This window comes from Alexandromys fortis, unplaced genomic scaffold (genome assembly GCF_014885135.2).
Source record: "Alexandromys fortis isolate MF-2015 unplaced genomic scaffold, M_Fortis_MF-2015_v1.1 scaffold_60, whole genome shotgun sequence".
Taxonomy (NCBI): Eukaryota; Metazoa; Chordata; class Mammalia; order Rodentia; family Cricetidae; genus Alexandromys; species Alexandromys fortis.
This window is the reverse complement of record NW_026067946.1, coordinates 2125999-2134642: the sequence shown is the minus strand read 5'-3', so window position 1 is coordinate 2134642 and position 8644 is coordinate 2125999.

The following is an 8644-nucleotide window of genomic DNA, read 5'->3' as shown; positions in this document are numbered from 1 at the left end:
TTTGTTTGTTTACAAGATTTCCAGTTGGATGCCTGCTACTGCTAATATTTTTTTGAGCTGGAAGGTGCTAATTTTTTTTTTTCGAGACAGGGTTTCTTCGTAGCTTTTTGGTTCCTGTCCTGGAACTAGCTCTTGTAGACCAGGCTGGCCTTGAACTCACAGAGATCCACCTGCCTCTGCCTCCGGAGTGCTGAGATTAAAGGCGTGTGCCACCACCCACCCAGCCGGAAGGTGCTAATTTTAAAGCCCCAAACATAATTCCTATTAAAGCATTTTTCTTAAGGATAGTAATATTACTTGGAAATTCTGTTGGCTTTTGAATCAACTTGGGTATGTTGCTTAATGGGTTCAATAACACTAACCAATCCTGTCATTATGATTCTGTTAAAAGGTAGAGAGGTGGTTATTTGTCATCCCTTAACTAGTGTTACACTGAATTGGGAAGTATAAGAATTATTGATACAATACAACTTGGTAAATTGATCAGAGTAATTTCCTTGTGCTTTGACGTCCCTTGTGGTACTGAAGTGGGTTAATCTTGAAAATAAGTTAAAGATAGTAAGGGTACCAATGAGGATTCTGAAACTTGCCAATGATGTATAACTGTGCTGATTTTAAAAATGTCAAGCCCAGGAATCAAATTTGTGTACCCTATTATTCTAGTGTTTCTGTCTTAGCTAAAGGATCCAAGAAACTCAATGAATCTTTTTTGTTTGTTTGTTTGTTTTTTTGTTTGTTTTTTTTTTGTTTTTCGAGACAGGGTTTCTCTGTGGCTTTGGAGCCTGTCCTGGAACTAGCTCTGTAGACCAGGCTGGTCTCGAACTCACAGAGATCCGCCTGCCTCTGCCTCCCGAGTGCTGGGATTAAAGGCGTGCGCCACCATCGCCCGGCATCTCAATGAATCTTAATGATAAATATTTTCTCATTTAAATGGAATTACAATGAGAAAGTTTCAATAAATAACAGCTGATTTGACCCTCACCGGCTGAAACTGGTCAATCATGATTATATGGATAGGAAAAATAATATGTCCTGTCTTTAAATGCTGATTAATAAGAAAAAGAGGAGCATAGGGCAGTTACAACAGCAACAATCACACACGACTCATGACTGCTCATTGCTGCTTTCAATTATTCTATAGCTCATTCAAACAAAGGTGTCTAGGACTGGAGAGATGTCTCACTTATGCTCATATAGAATACCCAGGCTCGACTCCTAGTACTTACCCAACGGCTTGCAACCATCTGTAACTCCAGTTCCAGTGGATCTGATAACTTCTTCTGAGTTCAGTGGGCTCCTACTCACATATAGTGTGCATACACTAGGGACCCCCCCCCCAACACACACATGCAAAATAAATAAATAATACTAAAAAATAAATGTTGGTGTCTCATTTAATAGGGGAATGTGGATAATAAAATAATCCATGCATACCATTTCAAACTGACTTTTTTAAAAAAATCATTTGGTTTAAATAGTATCATTACTTACTAATTTTCACAAATTTTCCAAGAACCCCATAATTAAATGTTACATAAACTTGAATTTTGATGAGCTGGCCAGAAGCTACTACAAAGAAAAGAACTTTTGCTATCATTAGTTTGTTTTTCCTCTTGGCCTTTATGCTGCATCAGCTTGAGGTCAATTCTAATGATGCATGAGTCTGTCATCTTCCTCATCTTCATGTTAAGTTCTTGCTCGTCTATGCTGAACTGAAGTAATTTAAGACGCCTGGGGATTGACTGAGTCCTCAGGCTTCTATGACTAAGAGTGAAGGTCACTCCCAATCTAGAAAGACGGTGTAGATCTATTTTTCTTGTTCCCTTCCACTAAACACAGCTATGATCCCTTAAAATGATGTGAAAGATGATTGGAGAATTGTGAAATAAATATAATGAGGAGAAGACATGGTAGTTTGGGACACCAAGATTACAGATATCATAGCGTATGCGCCAATAATGCGCTCTCTCCAGAGACAAGCCCATGGCCGGCTGTCCTGTATGTCCTTACACAACAGCGGAGTACTGCCTAAACAAAAGCTGACTTTCAGTCTAGCAAAAGAAAGCAGCCCATGACGTTCGTTTCTTTCCCTGGATCACACTGAAGTCTTTCTGACAGCCCTTCGTGGGACAGACAACTGCTCATAAAATAAACTGGGAACTGCCCTTGGACATCAGTGCTTGAAGAGTCTTCTTGATCACCACTGGATCCAAGCCTCTTCTTGTTGCTTAGTAATAACCCTGATGGCAAGGCAGAACTCTCAGGAGAGACCGGGATCTGGTCAGCAAAGTTTATCTGTTCCTATAGACGATCTCCTTACCACCAGAGACACTAAAATGGTGAGCAAAGGGGCCAATAGGGAGACACCAATAGTGGTGCTTTTAAATTGAATTAAAACATTCTGAAAACAGTATGCAGAAAAATTCCCAAATGTACACTGTGACCAGGTGGCATTTATTATAATAGGCAAGCAAGGCTGGTTGAATATTTTCTTTAAAAAAAAAAGTTAATTTTATCTGTGGGCAGAGAAATGACTCAGGGGTTAGAACTTGCCACACTTGAAGAGGATCTGAGTTCAGTTCCCAGCACCCTCATGGTGTCTCACAACCATCTATAACTCCAGTTCCAGAGTGGTTCCTGCTCCTTCTGATCTTCAAGGGCATTGGCACATGGTATACAGACATATATGAAGGCAAACCAGACGTGTAAAAGTAAACAAATCTTTACAATGTTATTTTATCTACTTCATCAATAATCTAATGAAAGATAAACCCCTTTACTTGAACAATGTTGTCCTTTGCTACACAGAGCTTTGCAAAAGCTTCAGGGAGTCACATTTATTAATTATTGGTCTCAATGCCTATGCTACAGATACGCCAAAGAGTTCAAGACTATTCCTTATTTTCCCTTTGATCAGATTCAGGGTATTGGACCTTACGTCAAAGTCTTTGGTCCATTTGGAGTTGAGTTTTGTGCAGAGTGACAGGTATGGATCTAGTTATATTTTTCTACATGCAGCTGTCCAGTTTGAATAGCACCATTTATTGAAGATGCTCTCTTTTTTCCCAGTGTGTATTTTGGCTTCTTTGTAAAAAAATTTTTAGGTGTCTGTATGTATATGAAGTTATGTTTAGGTCTTCAATTCTATTTCGTTTATCAACGTGTTTATTTTTATGCCAATACTATGCTGTTCTTATTACTATAGTTCTATAACACAGCTTACAATCTGGGATACTGATGGTTCCAGCAGTTCTTTTATTACTCAGTATTGTTTTAGCTATACTGGCTTTGTGTGCATGTGGTGTGTGTGTGTGTGTGTGTGTGTGTGTGTTTCTGTGTGAAATTTAATATTGTTTCTTCAAGTTCTGTGAAGGATTGTTTTGGAATTTTGATGGGGATTACACCGAATCTGTAGTTGGCTTTTTGTAGCATGGCCGTTTTCACTACCTTAATCCTAACCAATGCATGTTCATGGGAAATCTTTCCTCTTCCTATGTCTTATTCAACTTCTTTCCTCGATGTCTTAAAGTTTTTATTGTACAAGATGGAAATATTTTCCATGCTTGAGTTGCTCAGAAACCAAAATCTCAATATCTAAAAGCCAATAATGTGATGAGACAGCAATCAAAATAAAATGTAGAAGTAGTACCCTACAAAGGCTATGGAGAAAGCAATAAGAGAATGCACAGATGTTCAAACTTATTAGCTTTTAGAGAAAATGCAAGTCAGCAGCGGAGAGGGATGGGCTATTGATACATGCAACAGCTTGGATGAATTGCCAAGAAATTATGCTGAGAAATGAAGAACCAATCTCTGATGGCTAAACATCGTGGGATTTCATCTATATTCATATTTTATAAGTAGAGACCAGGGACAGGGCCAAATTAAGAGAGCTTTCTACAGGAATGATACCCAAGGGATCCTTCTGTGCTGTTTGTTAGAGTTGCATGTAAATATATAATTATCACAATAAAAATCACCTTAAATTTAAATTTTAAAATAATTTACCACAATATTTAGAAACTGAATGACATCTTAGTATCTGTAAGTGGCATTTTTACGTGTTTTTGAGGAAGGGGAAATTTGTGCATAAATTTGAGATAATCCAAATATTTTAAGCTTATAATAAAGGCTTGTTATATTCAGGGAGAAAGGATCATTTTGAATAAAAAGCATATGTTATAAGAAAAGTACAGCTTGTGGTGAGGAAGGGGAGAGCAGGTGAGCTGACCAACCCTGCAACTACCCAGGCCCAGAACCAGGGTTACGAGCTGGCCCATGCCAACATCCACCCTGTCTGTGATCTACTGGAGAACGTGAAGGGACCGGTCCTGCAGACTAATAGCTGCAGGATCTCTACAGCACAGAGCAATAACAGGATGTCCAAAGGAGTCCCAGTGAGGGCCCAGCATCGTTAGGGTAGCAGAAACCACAGGCCTTGAACCAGATCAATGGCTCTGCAAAGAACATTTGCAAGTGAAGACATATGGCTAAAACTGTCTACTGTGTGACTCACTGTGCCACACTGTAGCTTCCATGATGAGACTGATTTGTCCTTTTCTTTCTTTTATTCTTCTTTTTTTGTCTTAAATTTTATTTTATTTTATCTTGTGTGGTTGCAAGGACAGAGGGCAGATATGAAGGGATGGAAAAACAAGTGGGATCAAGAAGCATGATGGGAAAGTCACAAGAACAAATAAAAAGTAAGTTAAAAAAAAAAGGAAAAGTACAGCTCTTTCCTACTTTTGTATTAAACCAACTTATGACATGAATAATTGGTACAAGAAGTCCTCAGTGCTACCTTTACCCTCTAGATAATAGTCAAGTGATGTGGGAGTGTCATATATCAATCTGTTGATTTCATTGGCTGAGCAATAAAGAAACTGCTTGGCTTAGCTTAGAGCATAGATGGGAGGAGGAAACAGAATAGAATTCTGGGCGGAAGAGGAAGTGAGGTCAGACTCTGCTCTGCTCCCTGAGAGACTCAACAGCTCTGCTCTGGAGCAGAGACGGCATGCTCAGCTCTCCCAGGCAGATGCACGCAATGAAGCTCCTCCAATCCTGGATGGATGTAGGCTAGAATCTTCCCGGTAAGCGCACCTTGGGGTGCTTACACACATCATTAGAAATGGGCTAGTCCAGGTGCGAGAATTAGCCTGTAACAGCTAGAGTTCATGGGCCAAGCAGTTCTTTAAATGAATACAGTTTGTGTGTTGTTATTTCGGGCATGAGCTAGCCAAGCGGCCGGGGTGTTGGGGACGCAGCACCGCCGCCCTTATTTCAACAGTCAAGGTTACTGTAAGGAAGAGTCCAAGGTGTGCACAGCAGTCACCTGTCCAAAGTTCCTCAGGAGCTTCACCATCAAGTCCCAAGCACAACTTTTTTGTTCCTTTTTGTTTGTTTGCTTGTTTGTTTTATTTTTGAGCCCTGGCTGTCCTAGAATTTATTATGTGAACCAGGCTGGCCTATAACTCACAGAGATCTGACTACTTCTGCTCTCAAGTGAAGGGATTATCTTGATTATCTTGAGGCAAGAAGACCTGCCCACTGTGGGTGTAACCAATCCCTGGAATGGGATCATGGCTTGGAGAAAAAGGAGAACACTAGCTGAACACAAGCATTCATAACTCCTGGCTTGACTATGATGCATGTGACCAGAGGCCTCTTCAAGCTCCGGCCACCAGGAGTTCCCTGCCATGATAGACAGTAGCCTGGAAATGTGTGACACACCCTCCCTCCCTCCCTCCCTCCCTCCCTCCCTCCCTCCCTCCCTCCCTTCCTCCCTCCCTCCCTCCCTCCCTCCCTCCCTTCCTTCCTTCCTTCCTTCCTTCCTTCCTGCCTGCCTGCCTGCCTGCCTGCCTGCCTGCCTTGCTTCTTTTCTCTTTCTAAGACAAGGTTTCTTAGTGAGTGAGTACCTTTCTCTGTTTCTCTCTCTCTCTCTCTCTCTCTCTCTTTCTCTCTGTGTGTGATGCAGCATGTATATGAGGTCAGAGGAGAATTCTGTAGAGTCTCTCTCTCCTTCCACCTTTAGCATGAGTTTTGGGGATCAAACATAAGTCATCAGGCTTGCTTCATTAGATAGCAAAGATCTTTTTGCCTGATGAGCTGTCTTATAGATCTAACCCTCCCTCCCTCCCTCCCTTTTTTCTTTAGGGATTACAAACTGATTATAACACTTTCCCGTTCTGATCTCTACCCCCAAACCATCTCACACATTTACCCATCCCCGCTTTCCTTCATACGAGCCCTTCCTTCTTAGATGGCATTTCTGGCTTCATTCTATAGCCGTGCCAGATGAGAAAATGGACTCCTTCCTGGTCTTTCATTTCTCCTCAGCAGGAATTGGAAGATAGCTAAGAGAAGACAGTGTAAAGTATCAATTTAGTTAACATTCTTTTTTTTTTTTTAAAAAAAAGTAGATTAAAACTGGTACAAAAAAAAAATGCCCCAAATAGTGTGTCAAATGATAGATTAATAGGAATTTTTGCCATGACGTAATGTGATTTACATTGGTACTTAGTTCTGGGGTTTGGATTTTATTTGTTTCTTTTCTTTAGAAACTTATTTAAGGATTTAAATCTGCCATGGGGGAGGTCTCGGGTGCTAGAAAGATCCTAAACCAGCAGCAATTAAGTAATATTTGAGAGTGCCACGGAGACGAGAAATTACACACGTGATGGCCTAGCACTCGGAAATGGCTGTGCAGCAGCCTGCACTCTCGGCGTTTCTATCTGCAGAGTCAGTGGACAGAAACTCTGTCCTCAGACGTACATAGAAATGAGCAATGGGAACGATGCCAATACAGTCTCTCTCCAGACAGCATCTGGTTAGAACCAACCACAAGAGAATTGTCAGTCCAGAGGAGGCAGAGCGAAGGCAAGGGGCCACTTAGCATCCAACATGGGAGGATCTTAATGAAGTCACATTTGGAAAGTGTATGTGAATATCGGAGGTTCTGCACTGGGTACAATTTCATAGGCATTATAAATTCCGTTTCTCTTTGACCTTTGGCACTCTCTTTCTCCTTTATTTTTTATGGATCCTTTCAAAGCATGCGGCACAGCTTTTGAACTCTCGAGTTAATTGGATTAAAATGAAATAGTTACTTCATTGTCAGAGAACAATTTGACTAATAAGAAAAATAAAAGGACCCTATTTTCAGGATTTCTGCTCTGGAAAAGGACATTATAGGAAGGGACATTTCCTTATCCCTTAAAAAAAAGTAGAGGGAAGAAAGTTCATCTTGATGAACACCAAGTTTGAGGATTTTTTTTTCCTGGAATTTTGTTAAAAACACATTAAACAAATGGTGTGCTATGGGGGTACTGTGAAAAAAAAAATTGAAGAACTCCGCAAGATGATTAAGATCACATTAGTAACTTAATCAGCCATTATAGGAATATAACATCATAAAAATAAGCAAATTCCCCCATTACCCATCTGTCACATGATGGCATGAGTGGAGAGCCATCCCTGGCCCACATGAGCCGCACCACTCAAGAGAGCAGGCCCTGGCAGCACAATAGAGCCAACCCTGTTGTTGGAGGGTGTGTGTGAACCAGCCCTAAAGTTGTGAGCGTGGGTAAGCTGTCCCCATTACTCATCTGTCATGTGGTGTGGTGGCATGGGTGGGGGAAAGATGCCCTCTCCCATCCTGCCCATTAACACTTTGAGGCAGGAAGGAGAAGCGGCCCAGAGGTCATAAGAACAGGAGAGCTGGCTGTCCCTGCCCCTCCTCAGCTGCAGCACTGAGAGGGCGGCTCCTATGCCACACCTAGGCAGCACAGCAGAGCTGACCCTGAAGGTGGAGGTGTGGGAGAACCAACCCTGAGGATGTGAAAGCAGGAGAACCGACCCCACCCCTTGCTCATCGCTGCCAGGGGTGAACGAGTCAGGGCAATGCAGGAGAGCTCACCACGGTGGTGAGGACAAAGGAGAGCTGGCAGGATGACCAACTTTGCAACTACCCAAGCCCAGAAACAGTTATGAGTTGGCGCACCCCAACTTCTACCCCATCGGGATCAGCTGGAGTGTGTGAAGGAACCGGTCCTGCAGACCCAAAGCTGTAGGATCTCCACAACACAGGACAACAGAATATCCAAGAGGAGTCCCAGTCAGGGCCCAGCACTGATAGTGAGCAGAAACCAGAGGCCTCAAACCAGACTAATGACGCTTTGCAATGGACACTTGTAAGTGAAGATATAGGGCTAAAAGTATTTACTGTGTGATTCACTGTGTTACACTACAGCTTCCAAGAGGAGACTGATTTTTCCTTTCTTCTTCTTTTCTCTAAAATGTATTTTATTTCATTGGAGAGAGGGAGTTTCAAGGGCAGAGGGTAGATATGAAGGGACGGGAAATGAATGGGATGGAGATGCCTGATGTGAAAGGCACAAGGAATAAATTTTTAAAAAGTTAAAAACATAAGCAAGCTGTACACATCACATCTGTGCCTCCTCCTAGCCTTGAACCAGCTGTTAGCATTTGCTGCTATCTCTCTGAGCGTTGATCAGCATAGAACCAGCTGTTAGCATTACTGCCACCTCCCTGAGTCTTGGTCAGCCTTTCATTACTATGACAAAATACCCGCCACAGATGAAAAGGGACAAAGATTTATGTGGACTCCATATTTCATAGGTTTCCA